The sequence below is a fragment of the Capsicum annuum genome, chromosome 12 (genome assembly GCF_002878395.1).
Source record: "Capsicum annuum cultivar UCD-10X-F1 chromosome 12, UCD10Xv1.1, whole genome shotgun sequence".
Classification (NCBI taxonomy): domain Eukaryota; kingdom Viridiplantae; phylum Streptophyta; class Magnoliopsida; order Solanales; family Solanaceae; genus Capsicum; species Capsicum annuum.
In genome coordinates this window covers 19841998-19857013 of record NC_061122.1, presented here as the reverse complement: position 1 = coordinate 19857013, position 15016 = coordinate 19841998, and the positions used below count along the sequence as shown (strand labels likewise).

The 15016-nt window shown below is 34.8% G+C and overlaps 1 pseudogene; it reads left to right on the top strand.

Moving 5' to 3' along the window:
- The first annotated feature begins 1966 nt into the window (after positions 1–1966).
- Positions 1967–10516, top strand: LOC107851501 (annotated as a pseudogene).
- Positions 10517–15016: the final 4500 nt, after the last annotated feature.

The following is a 15016-nucleotide window of genomic DNA, read 5'->3' as shown; positions in this document are numbered from 1 at the left end:
GCTAGAAAGTTTGCAGCTGCAATGGTTCACATGGGTACTTTGGATGTCCTCACAGGTCGTAACGGGGAGATCAGGAGGCACTGTCATTTCGTGAACTAAACTCTCTATCATTTTCTTTTGAGAAAATTTTCAATTTCTCCATCCTATTCAAGCTGCAAGGATGGTTTTATGCTTGTTCAATTTTTTTTTCTTTTTCTTCCAAGCATTTGTTCAATTGTATTTGTTTTCCCCCCAATGTTTGTCTAACTGATTGAAAAGATATTCTGAGTAATTTTTTTTTAATATAAATGACTCATGCAGTTGATTTTCTTAACAAAAATTTAGATGAATGTGACTTGTTTTTATGTTATAACTCTATGTTTCAACAATTGTTTGACCGTATCATGTTTAATGTGAATGTGACTTGTTTTTTGGTTATATACACACTGTTCTTGCCAATTTTGATTGCCACCTCTGAGTGACAATGAAGAGAAACTGGTGAAACTTGTCTTCTGTAATACGCACCTGCCAAATGGTTCTTAGCCACCGTCTTTCCTACCAACGCAAGAGTATAAATTCATATTTTATGATAGAGCGTGCTATATATGTTTGTTTTACAAGGCTTTCATGAAATAGCATCGACACCCAAAGTAAATGCATAATCACTGATAGAAATAACTCCATCATTATCAGGTAGCAGTTATTTGTTATGATCTTTGGCGAAGGATTGAGTCACAGGACGATGAACAAAAAAGTTTGACTCTATTGATGTCGACTTCCCCTTGTCTTTGTTTGAATTCCTAGAAAGACCTATTTTTTTAGATAAATTCAGATCGTTAAAGGGAGACTGAAACCTTAGAGTTCAATAGAAGAGAGTACTCTGATCTCTCTTCAGCTCGTTAAATGGAGGCTGAAACCTTAGAGTTCAATAGAGGAAAGAACTCCAACCTCTTGTTTTTGACTGAAATTATTGATACGTATTATTTCTCACATCTCCCTTTAAATATGAGTTTTTTTACATCAATACAAAGCCTAATCATTATGAAACTAAAGCATAAAACCCTATTCTAGCCTAATTCTTATCTAACTAGGAAACACAAATCCCTATTCTAGAATAATAAATAAAGTTACTTAAATATAAATATATAATAAATAAAACTGCTTAAAATATAAATAAATAACAACCATATTCTATGCATCCACAACATTACTCCCCTCACGTTGAAAGAGCTTGTCCTCAAGCTCGAATTTCAGTGCCGTCATCTAGAACTTCTGAAATAGTGTGAACTGAATTATCTAATTCTAGCCAGAAAAGTCGTTTGCACTGGTGAGTTGCTGAATATAGTTCGTCGCAATTATAACATAAACCCTTAGCTCTTTTGTCTGCCATTTCTGCATGAGTTAATCGTTTGACAATAGGGGTTTGATTGCTAGTTTGGATATTAGCCGAGGTAACTGAGGTGACTAAACTAGTACCAGATTTTGTCGAGTTTGTTGTGCTGTCGAAACTTGTCTGGGACTGCTGCCATGTCCCTTTGCCAAAATTACTTAACTTCTGCAGTTGATGTTTTTGTTCTAAAGAGCTAGATACACTCATGGTCGTCGATAAGTTAGGTGGTTTGAGCAACCGCACATCCAGTCTGATTGAATCATCCAATCCCGCCATAAATATACCCACGTGCAAGTGTTTTGGAATAAGCTCATCAACTTTAGCCAACTTTTCTTGAAACTGACGTTGATAAATTCAACTGTACTAGTTTGGAGAAACGTGACTAATTCGCCCACTGGGTTGCTACTTTCAGTAGGTCCAAATCATTAGAAGTAATGTTTTTGAAATTCTTCTCAACTCATTGGGCCTTTGCTCGTTTAAGTTGACAGTACCATAATTATGCTTCTCTCAACATGTGAAACCCGACCACTCCAACCTTTTTCTCTTTCGTTGTATGTTGATTTTCAAACAATTATTCACAACGATGTGCCCAAATTAATGGATCGTCGGTGCCGTCATAAGTAGAAAACTCCATCTTTAATTTGCATATCTTGGTACTGTCGAATGTGAATTAGCTTTTGTTGGATGATTCTGGTCGGTTTGTTGAATAGGTAGTATAGCAGCAGTTGTTGATTTGCTAGTTGTTAGAGCACTACTCGACTCAGTTCCTTGTGTTGCTGATTTTTTGGTGCCAGTTTCATGTCAGAAAATTGTTCTTGGATGACTTGGATAATTTTTTCATCGAAATGTTGTTCCATCACTACAAGTTTAGAATCCATTAGGGTTTCTATAGCTGCGCGTTCTTCTTGAAATTTGGAGTTAATCTCATCTTCCATTATGTTAGGCTCTGATACCAAATTGTTATGATCTTTGGTGAAGGATCGAGTCATAGGACGATAAACAAAAAAGTTTGACTCTATTGATGTCGACTTTCCCTTGCCTTTGTTTGAATTCCTAGAACGACCAATTTTGTAGATAAATTTAGCTCGTTAAAGGGAGGCTGAAACCTTAACGTTCAATAGAAGAGAGAACTCCGATCTCTTCAGCCCGTAAAAGGAAGGCTGAAACCTTAGAGTTCAATGGAAGAGAGAACTCCAACCTCTTGTTTTTGACCAAAATTATTGATACCTATTATTCCTCACATCTCCCATAAATAGGAGTCTTATTACATCAATAAAAAGCCTAATGTTATGAAACTATGAAACATAAAACCCTATTCAAGAGTAATCAATAGGAAGTCTAATCCTTATAAAAATAGAAAACGCAAAACCCTATTCTAGAATAATAAATAAAGCTACTTAAATGTAAATATATAATAAATAAAACTGCTTAAAATATAAATAAATAATAACCATATTCCATGCATCCACAAAATTAATCATTATAGAATCTTTCTAAAATGGCAGGAAATTTATTAAATTCCAAACACTAACTCATAGTACCAAGGGCGGATGTAGAGTATTCGGTGCGGGTTTTCGGGAACCCAGCAACTTTCGTACGGTTCTTGAATTTATATTGAAAAAACTACTAAACATATAAGAATTATAAGTTGGGAACCCACAAATAAAATGTGTTATTGATCTAGTGGTAAAGAATTATAAGTTGAGAATCTAATCTTTAAATTCTAGATCCGCCTCTGCTGATAGTACCTTAGCAAATGATGAGAATTACAGTTTTCACTAATGTGGTTATAAGTATAACGACTCAATCTGCTAACATCATAAACTAAGTGATACAATTTGCACGTTATATACCTTATTTAATCAACATACGGATCGAGTTTGTGGACAACGTTCTCTAAATTTCACAGCACTTTACTAACAATATGAAAGAGCTAGTCAAACCTGTATTTACAAATTAAGAAAGCTATCGTAATGAGTTGACATATACCATATGTGGGACATGCATGCACAAATATACTACTAACACATACTGGCAACCAACTAAATAAATAAACAAGCTAATTCAATATACAAGTGGGATTTGTTTTGTATTTTCAGTACCATTAAACACAAGATGTTGTCCACTCGAACGACAAAAAAAGAAATTATCCTTTCGAATTTCTTGTAGAAAGAACAAAGGAGGAATTGAGGAGTCTAACTAATATAATCAGTTACGTTCTTTCACGCATAATAATACTCACTCCCAGTTTATGTGACAGTGACACACTGTTTATAGTTTTTCCAAAAAAGAATTACATACTTTTAAATTTGGAGACAACTAAGTTTACTCTTCCATTTTACCCTTAATGAGAAGCTTTTATAATCACACAAATGCCCCAAGTTTCACTAGTTTTATAGCCACATTGATGCTATGACATATATATTTACCAACACAACTTTTAAAAGTATGCCTTTCTTTCTTAACTTTTGTACCTATTCCTGCTCTATCACATAACTTGGAATGGATTGGAGGGAGATAAGTAGTTTGATAAACATTCATATCTTCTATTTTTGTTACCTCTTTGCAGCTTGTAAACATTATGGAAAAAAAGTGTCAAGTGGTAACCTATTCATGGATGACATAGTAACTATGGAACTTTTCGAAGGTCAGATAATTACCTCAAGGATACTTCAACTATAGAGTTAGTGCTCAGAGACGAACTCAGGATTTGAACTTGACGGGTGCACCTTTATATTTAACATAATAATTAATAATGTCAAAGTTCGACATGCAGTTCTTTGAAAATTTATTAATTATAGTAGTTTATAAGCAAACTTTTAATATTATTGAATATTATTAATTAGATTTAATATGAAAAAAGTGTGTTATCCATCATACTTGAATTCAATGCACTTTTATATTTTAAATAATAAAAAAAAGTTTTTGAAAAATATGAAATTCGAGAGATTTGTTTGCTAGACAATTGTACGAAAAACGTTTGGTTTAAGCCTATCTCAAATTTTAAATTACTAATTTTTTAAATAAAAAAAATTGAATGATTAAAAGATAAAAGAAATAAATATTTATAGTACAAGATGGGGAGAATATCTACATTTTGAAGTTGGAGGGGAGCTTGTATTTTGAAATAAAATGAAAAATACATTAACAATGTCCACAATACACACAAGAAAAAAGAAAAAGTGTAAAATAAATGATTACTAAGTAGGATTTTTTTTAATCAATTGATATATATGTGTGTCTGTTTGCACTTAAAATTCCAAACAGAAAACAACAAGCACATAGTGTATTTGGAAAAAGGAGCAATAAAAAAATGTTGTTGTTGGGCTTCGAACCGGAGTCATCAGGCAATAAAAAAGACTTTATTTGGTATGCCCAACCATCTTGCCAATCAAGCCAATTGTTTTTTGGGGTGTGTACAACATATATTTAACAAAACACCCTGATATATATACAAATATACAAACTATATATACAGAATTTTTCTCGAGGCTAGCGGGTGCACGTGCACCCTCTACTGCCAAGTTAGGTCCGCGTCTGTTAGTGCTATATTAGAGGCAGCCATGTTTTCAATAGTTGTCTTAAAACACAAGGAATTTCTCAAACCATAAATACCATAATCAATGTGCTCATAAATCGTATCCATCTGTTAAGTTCTTTGTTTTGATGATTGACAAACTATACGTAATTGGAAGGTGAGACCTATTTCCTAGAGGTTTTGTGATGACAAAGCTACTATGATTTAGGAAACAATTTGGGCTCACCTGTCACTATCACGATCAACAGTTACAGCTGACACAAAGTACAAAAGTTGGTGGAAAAAGTTGCTGCCACCTTTTTGCCTTAACCAATGGGATCTCTCCTAGGTTTTCTTGTGTCATACTATATATTTCTCATCTTCCTCAAAAAGAAAATAATGCTTTCATATTCTCACAATTAAATATCTTTCAGAAGCTGAATCAAAGACTCCATGCTGCAGTAGGAAACTGATTGTTCATCGAGTTGTGTTTTTTACTTTCTAGTTGTAGTTGAGTCTTTGTATTTTGTTCTTAAAAGTTTGCCTACATTAGCTTATGATTGTAGTAAGTGTTGAGGTGCAAACCTTTCATTGTAATCATCTAGAGTTAGGTGATTGTTCAAACTAGAGTTAGTTTGTGTAGTCCAATTAGAGTTAGCTAGAAGTTGAAGCAGTAGAGGTACAACTTGAGTTTCCTTGTAATAGAGTTATTGATGGGAAACAAAGGATTAGGAGGTTAATCCTTGAAGTCTGTATTCAAGAAGTTGCTTGAGTATAGTTGAGCTTAGAAATCCTGGAGGCAGGCCGTGATTTTTCTCTCTTGAGCAAGGAGTCTCTACGTAAAAACCTTGTGTCTTCTATTAACTTTATTCCTGCACTTCTAACTTTATATATCTCCTAGTTCTTGTCGTGTGAGTGTATCTGAAAACAGGTCTCTAAGTTGAGGAGCAACCCATCTCAACTCTTCATTTGGTATCAGAGAAGGTTTTCCTATAAAGGCTAACACCTAGCTAATTGGAAGGATATTGAGAAATGACAGCTCCTCCAAATCTAAAAGAAGGTCAGTCAACCTCCAAACCCCTAAGATTCACTATAAAAACGGGTAATATAGCGGGAGTTTATTTGTGGGGTTATTTTAACCTCTATAAAATTATATAAAATGCGGGGTTAAAAATCTACCGCTAAGATTTATAATTTTGCGGGGATTTCAGACCCCTGCTATTAATTGTGGAGGTTTTAAACTCCCGCTATCAATCGAAAAAATAGCACCTATACCTTAAAAATAGTGCCTATAAATTTGCGGGGGTTCAGACCTCTGCTATTAATTGTGGGGTTTTTAAACCCCCTCTATCAATCGAAAAAAATAGTGCCTATACATTAAAAACAAATATTTTCCCTCATTTTTTTTAATTGGTCAAACGTTTTCCTTTTTTTTTTTAATTGGGCAAAACATTTCCCTCACTTTCCCAAATTGACAGCTCTCACTTTCCCTTCCCAAATCGACAGCTCTCAATTTCCCCAAATTAGTGTAGAGAAGAGTATTTGTTGTGGAGACCAAGAACATGCATTGTTGCTTATTGTTGATCCTTTCGCTGCTTATTGCATGATCTCAGAAAGCACATGATCTCAGTTCTATAGCACACAATGCAGTTCAAAGGTAAAATTGAATTGAATTTTTTTTTTCTGGTGATTTTTTTTTGGTAGCGTAATTGGGTTAGGGATCTGATAATTTTGATGGAATTTATTGTTGTGGGGGTGTAGACAAGATGGTGATGACGAAGGAAAAGGAGATCAGTAGGTTGAAGTAATTTCTTTGGAACCAAGAGCCTACATTTACCATAATTTCTTGGTAAAGATTTCTTCTTTTTAAAAAATTCTGTACATTGTATATGTATGTGGTAGCTTCTATTTCTATTAGTTATCTCAGAGCTCAAATCCTTTCTAATTGCCGCTGTTGTTTTACCAAGAATTAGTTTGTGAGCTCATCAAGATGAATTTGATATCGGATTCTGTTGTTTAACAAAGAACATGTAGGAAGCTAGAGCATAATTGATTTGATTTGATTTTAGTTCAATAAAAGTGATACTTATATGGAAGTTTTCATTTTGATTAAAAGTCTAACCTCGTCGAGATTTCTATTTTTTTTTTCAACGATGAAAAATTGATATTGGTGTTGTATTGTAGCAAATCAAGAGTTTGATCTAGTTTTGATACATTTGCTTCTATCCATCAGATTCACTAACCTGAAGAGTTAAGATTCTAATTTCATTGTCATCTGTTTGGAAGTTCAAGGAGGAATGTGAGTATTTGATTAGTCTTGCCAAGCCTCACATCCAAAAGTCAAGTGTTGTAGATAGTTCTACTGGCAAGAGTATGGACAGCAGGTAAGCATTTTATTTGCATACCCCGGGCTACTGAAGATTATGGAGATTTGATTGTAGTATTGTACTACCATAATTTATTCTCTAATGATTCTTTTCTCCCGTTATTCCTCTCCCTGCCAGGGTCCGAACCAGCTCTGGAACATTTCTTGCAAGAGGACGTGATAAGGTGATCAGGGATATTGAGAAAAGGATTGCAGATTTCACCTTCATACCAGCAGGTATGCAGTTCCTTTTCTTTTTTTTTTTTCAGCAAATGATGTGATTGAATTAATATTCATCTTATTACTGAAGGATATATCGAACCCAGGGTAATTCCACAAGAGGTATCTATTTTTCCTCTTAACTATTATGGAACGAATAATCATTTGCTAAAGCTCGGGGGTGTCTGTGTACACTCTACTTTCCCCCGACCTCACTTTGTGGGACTACACTGGGTATATTGTTGTTGTTGTAAATCATAGGGGTGTCTTTTTTATTTTGTAACAAATATAAGATTTTTTTGATAGATAGGGTACATAAAATATTATGCAAAGAAAACTGCTGAAAGATAGTAACAAGATTAGTTGATCATGTATGGGTTATTGAAATGGTGTTACCATCACCCATTGTGATTTTGGACTGGCCATTGTAATCATCTGGTAGCATCAGGTTTTGAGTTCATCTGTAATATGATGCGAGACTCCTGTATCAAGTATCCATGGAGTCGTGGAGCATTGAGACATTCTACTGACATTAAAGTGAGCTTTTACTTCAAAGTTGTGAGATCTGGATCTACAAACCCATGCTACATAGCCAAATTTATCGCAAAGTTGGCATTGAACTAGCACTTATTTAGATTGTTGAGGACGTGATCATTTCGGGTAAGATCTATTAGTAATGTGGTTAGGATGCCAGTTTTGTTGTCCTTTTCTGCGTTTCTATTTATACCCATTTTGATTGGTCATAAAATTGGTTCATTGGGCCACTTGAGTAGGGACGACCAGAGAGATCTTCTAATCTTCATAATTGAGCAAAAAGTTCATTGTCGATAAGCTTGCCATAGAGTTATTCATATAAAATCAGAGTATCATGAGCATGAATGGCTGCGTTGATGGCCTGATATTCAGGTCCCAAACCGCTTCATATTGTAACCACGAGTTCTAGATTACTGATCGGAGATCCTACTATGTCAAGTTCATTAGAAATTGAGTAGATCTCACAAAATATTCAGAGATGGACTTGGAATCTTGAGTGACTTTGGCAACAGAAATGTGAATACTATAGATGTGAGTCTGATTTATTTGCATAGGCAGTGCACAACTCATCAGAAGCTTGCTTAGAATTACGGCATTATCGATTGATGACACAGTATTTGGATATGTGGATGAAAGTAAAGCATTCCGAATATGATTATCCTGATGAATCCATGTTCTAAACAATGGGTTGGCAACTTGTTGATTTCATTGTGTGATAGTTTCAGATAGACAAGGAATGAAACCATCAAGATAGCCTAGAATTTGATAGCCATATAACTAATTGAGGAGTTGAGTCTTCCATGTTAGAAAGTTGGTGTTACCATAGAGTTTGATAGGTTGTTGTGAAGAGGAATTGAAGTTGATAATTTGCATGGTTGGATTTAGGGATGATCTAGAGGAGGCCAAGGGGGTTCCTCTAGATTTTGGTACTGATTTTGTGTCCATCCCGGCACCTTTGTATTTAGAAACTAAATAGGTATGCATTGAATTGACTTGTTGCGTCCTGTTTATATGAGACGAAGTGTCTAGTCTGACAGTATTTTGGTATTTTATTCATATTTAGAATATCTTGTAACAGTCTTTTTCTTTTCTTTTTTTAAATCCCTATGTTGTCAAATGAAATTATTCCAAAACAGGTTGATAAGGAAATAGGAGAGCTTTCCCTGGCATCACCAGTAATAGAACATACCGCATACATTTGTTAGGAATTTCATTATGCTAAATTTAGATGGTACTCCAAGGAGAATGATCTATTGGAACTCCAGCAGAAAGAACCTTATGTTTCCAACCAATTAATGTAATTTTGTTTAATTAATGATTTCTGGAGTTTTATGCATTGCCAAAGATAAAGTTGGATGCATTATTTTTGGTCAGTTGTTGGATGTAGATTTAATATGCATTGAGTTGAGGATGGTGATTCGGGATGAGTATGAATTTAGTTTAATGTTCAAATGCCAAGTAGTAACTGGTCTATCCTGCAAGTGTAGGCCTACTAATTGGTTAAAAACTATTGCAGGCATTATTAATGGAAACCACTAGTTTCATTCTGCCACTTCCACATTCAGAGATAGAAATTATTCTATGAAGTTCAGTGCTCATTAACTTTCTTTTGAAAAGAACCTTAAAAGAGATGCATCATCTTCATGCTAAACCAGTGTATTTTGTGTGCAAGACACAACTAAACTTGATTTGTAGTGTTTTTAAACTCTGGTAAGGTGCTAGGGCCAGAGTATAATGCTCTATGGAGGCTCTTCATTGTAACTCTCTACTCTTTGATGGTCTAAGAAAGGCTCTATGGAGGTCCAATTTATAGATCAATGACTCTACGTACATACACATTTACACATGCATACTCTATCCATTTCAATTTATATGGTGATGTTTGATTGGTCATGATAATTTCTTTAAGAACAACTTAAAAAATTAATGTGTCACACAATTGAATAGAAAGTAATCTAGTAATAACTCTTTATAACATCACCTCGTTATAACGACATTTCACTATAGAGGCTTGATTTTCTCTAGAACTTTGAAAATTTTTCCAACATGGTGTTAAAGCATGATGTTCACTATAACTTGTTGTTTATAATAAGGACTTGTTATCGATTGATTTTTATATTTTGCATTTTTATGTCGCCAAGTGATGCGGCTAGTGGACACATTTCGCTCATGGATGCAAGGAGATCACGTGATGATAATGATCCTTATGACATTCTTTGATTTCGTTGCATTTGTCTTGGATATTCAATTATGATAATGTAATTGTGTGGTTGGAGTGAATTTTAAAATATTGAAGGTGTTGTGTTTAAATTTGATTTTGGAGTTTGACGATACTAGTTAATGTTGAAAATTTGAACTTTGAAGATGTTAATGTTGAAACTTTAATTTTGAAGTTTAATGTTCAATGTATTTTTGCTATGTCAATTACAATGTTTAATTACTCATGTTGTATTAATGATATATGAATTGAACAATTATTGGATTGTAGGTTATGCCTCAAGGAACCATTAAATTTGAGCTAAAATTTGAATCTATAATTAGTTATTGAAAATTGATAGGCCCTACTAAATTAAAAAAAAATAAATTACGGGGGTTTTAAATCCCCGCAATTAAATAAAAATTTATTATAAAAAAATTAAATTTAGAATAACGGGTGGTCAACCGCCACAAAATAACCCCCGCAAATTAATTATGGGGGTCAAAAAAACTGCCGCAACTTGTTTGTGACGGCTCATATTGTGGGGGGTTTTGGGAACCGTCAGAATTACATTTTGCGGGGGTTTTAAACCCCACAAACCTTAAAATTAACTTCAACAATTTAACCCGTTTTTTGTAGTGATTCAATGGTGAATATTATGGGTGGTGGAAGGCAAGACTGCAAAGTTTCATCATGACTGAAGATTGTGAGCTATGGGATGTCATAGAGGATGGCCCCTTCGTTCCTACAAAGCCAGTGAAGATTGGTGATGTAACTTCACAAGTGACAAAAACCAAAAAGGATTTTGATGATACTGACAAAAAAAATTAAAAAGAACTACAAGGCCAAGAATATTTTTGTGTGTGGTATTGATCCCGATGAGTACAATAGGATCTCTGCCTATCAAACTGCTAAAGAGATCTAAGATTGCCTTCCGGACAACCCATGAGGGAACCACACAAGTAAAGAAGTCAAAGGTGGATATTTTGACAAGCCAATATGAGTAGGGGTATGCATTGGTCGGTTCGGTTCGGTTTTATGTGTTATTGATTCGGTTTATCATTTTTTAAATATGTAAAACCAATAACCAACCAATAAGATATTTTCTTATCAGTTTCGATTTATCGGTTTTTGATCCTTAACGGTTCGATTTTCGGTTTAACTAATAAGAAAAAAAATTAAATCCTAATTGTTGGAAGCTATAAATGTTTCAAGCTTTTCAATATGATAATAGCCGAGCTTTATATTATGCCTTTGTTTCCCTAAATAGATTAATACTTTGTGAATCACTGAATTGTGAATAAGCTACGCATATAATATATATACATACACATATCTATATCTATAGATAGATAGATAGATAGATAGATAGATAATTTAGTGTATCCTTATTGGGTTATCGGTTAGCTAAAATCGAAACCGAACCGTTTACCCAATAAATTTTTTATAAAACCAATAAAAAATCGTTAACCCAATAACATTTTTATCGTTCGGTTCGATTTTTGCACACCCCTAAATATGAGACTTTCACCATACAGGAAGGGAGTCCATACAAGAGACGCACATAAGGTTTACTGCTATTACTTATGAACTGTACTGTCTTGTTGAGGTCATTCCAACTCACAAACAGGTTAGAAAATTCTTGAGCATTCAACCAAAAAGATGGAAAAGTAAAGTTGATGTTATCACGAAGCCAGAGATCTAAATAAGATAGCCATGGATGAGCTCATAGGCAATCTAAAAACCTATGAGACGTTAAAGAAACTTAGGAAATTAAAGGTTGAGCCCAAGGTTGAAAAAGAACTAGTCCTTAAGGATGCAAATTAATTTACTAGTGCTGAAGATGAGAAGACAACCTATATTGCAAAGAGGGTCCTCAAAGCCTTAAAAGAGTCGGGGCCTTGCCTAAAAGAGGAGATTCTAGTAGGATCTTAAAGAAAGGAAAGGGAAGCGACACCTGTCACAAATGTGGCAAGCTTGGTCACTACATTAAAGATTGCCCTATGCATAAGATTGAATACAAGGAATATGCTAAGCAAGATGATGGTAATGAAAACGAGAAGGATCGGGTTCCTGTAAGGTTTAGCAAGAAAGCTGAAATAGACAAAGTTGTCAATCAAGTGTTGACAGCTTGTTGGGTGACTTCTCAAGTGATTCAGAATAAGGAGAATAAGCTTCCATAATAGTAATGAAAGATGAAGTATCAGTGTTTGACTCACTTTTTGCTCTAATGGCAGATATTGATAATGAGAAAGATAAATCAATCACTTTCTTTGATATCAAGAAAAATATGAAGGACTACTCCCTAAGTAAGCTGAGATCTCTTGCCTCTACATTGATTGACTCTCTAAATGATCTTGCTAAAGATAAGGAAAATTTGAAAGAAGAACAGGCAAAATGTGAAAAAGAAATAGTGGAGCTGAATGTGCAAATAACTGAGCATCAAGCCACCTGTAAGACTCTTGTTTGTGAAAATAAGCTACTCAATGAAAAGGTAGATAAAATCTCAAAGCAGGATCTAAAAGATAAAGGAGAAGGATGTAGGATACAGTTTTTATCGGAAGAAGAATTGACAAATATCAAGACTGAACTGGCCGCCACCTACGATAGAAACTCTATTTTTGAGAAGGAACTGACTAGGGTGAATATTGAACTTGAGAAATCTCTCAAGTGGACTAAATCCTCACAAGAAACGACCAATCATGTCAGCCAAAAGTCCAGTAACAGAAGAAACTTGGGATACAATAGTCAAAAGGATAGATCTAGCTTCTTAGTCATACATACAAGGAGCAAAAATAATGTCTCTTGTACCTATGGTGGAAAGGATGGTCACTCACAAGAAATTTTCTCCTCCAAAAATGCAGATCTGAGGAAGTAAAAAAGCTTCACAACACTCAAAAAGAGGAAACCAATACTGCCTAACTGAATAAAGATAAGGCTAATTTTTTCCTTGTCATCTTTTTAGAACTCAGACTCAAATGGGTTCCCAAAACTGATAAGTGATTAAGGATGTAGGGAAAGGCAAGGGGGAGAAACCAACACAAGGGTGATGACAATGATTGCTCAGAGCACTTTATTGAAATACTGAATATCTCCCCTTGCTGAAAGCATCTTAAAAGAGACATGTCTTCTTGGTGATTAAAAGTTAAAGCAATAAATATAGTATGATTGACGCTGGTGTTACTGTAAATCTATTGGAAAATGTCTATTTCGAGTTGTGAAGGAATCTTTTGTATTACATCCCTGATGAAGGACAACAAGGAACTGGTTGAGTAACACAAGGATGGGTAGAGCTGATGAAATCAATGTGAATGCAGGAGACCCTCATGATTCTTCTTTCATGGCTATGAATTGGTAAGCAGGTATCCTGGTTAGAAACTATCCTGCATGTCTAATGTAGTCTCATATCTTTGTAGATATATACCTATGGCAAGGAAGAAAAGATATGAAAGGAGTGGTGAGACAACACAAAGTCATTAGATTTTAACATTGCTTAGGGACCAGGTTCCTAATTAGGTTAGTACCACTTGTTATTTCTAAATAATAACCGTTCTAAATATTTAATAACCATGCCATGTCACCTTCCCTCCTCTTCCAAAAGGTTGCCACTCTTACTTTAAACTCAATAGATGCATCCATCTAACTGGACATGTCCCATCAGATGCATCATATCTTTTAATCTCAACCGTTTTCCCGTACCCTATATAAAGCCTAAAATCAGATCATTTTCTCTCTCATTTTAAAAATCCTCTCCTTTTCAATCTCATCAATTCCAAACATTTCACAAAAAAAGCAAAAAGGCTTGATCCTTCCATATATTATAGTTCTTCCAAACCCTGTGGAATGTAGTACTTCTTTTTATTTTCTCATAAAGACGAGCCTCTTCCTTTGAAAGTGGTAGACAGACCCTCAATACCTTCAGACTCGGAGGAGAAATTTGTCGTTACTGAATATACTCCCTCTCTCTACAAAGAATTGCCAAACTTTATAATCCTAAAAAAAGATGAACCGACCCAGTGCCTCTTTCTCAAAAGAAAATGATGGTACCGATCTCTCTAAGGACAAAGTTCATGACCCAACTATTCCACAAGTCTTATTCACCGGCCAAAAAAATGATCTCCCTGAAGACGTTGATGATGAAAACAGAGTGCTCTAATCGGTTCTTGATTCATCTAATGACAATGAGGGCTAGCATGGATGGTTCTGATGAGAAGAATAACAAACCCTTGTCCTGGAAGACATCAAAGAATAGATCCTCTTCCTCAACTCCTGGAACAAGAACAAGTACTAGGAACATAAAGAAGGAAGCACTGGAAAGAAGCAATGGTAGTATTAGAGTAAGAAGAATGCCAAAGAAATGTGGAATAAATATAGTTGAACCAAATACTGAAGATACTGACAGTGAGATTGAACGAATGTTTGAAGGCTTAAGTGACTCTAAGGATGAGTCCCTTGACTCTTATGTTGAAAAGTCTAATGCTTCTACTCAGGAGAAAGTGCAAGAAATGAGAATTTTCTCACCAAGGAAAGGAAAAGTTTTGTTAGTTCAAAAGCCAGTGCCTAGTGTCCTCGGTAAGAGAATAAGGTCAGTTGATGTTGAGGATAAGGGACTAGGTCCCAGTTCCAAATCTTCCAGAACCTCATATGCTTCTGAGGCCACTGGGTGGGTAACTGGTACATTGAAGAAAGATAAGACATTGCAACACCCCGTAGCATTCACGACTTAACACCACTATTAGTAGCATGCATAGAGAGCTTACAACCTGAAATTTTTCTAAGTGTTAAAAGACTTAGTCATATTTTTGAGCCCTTAAC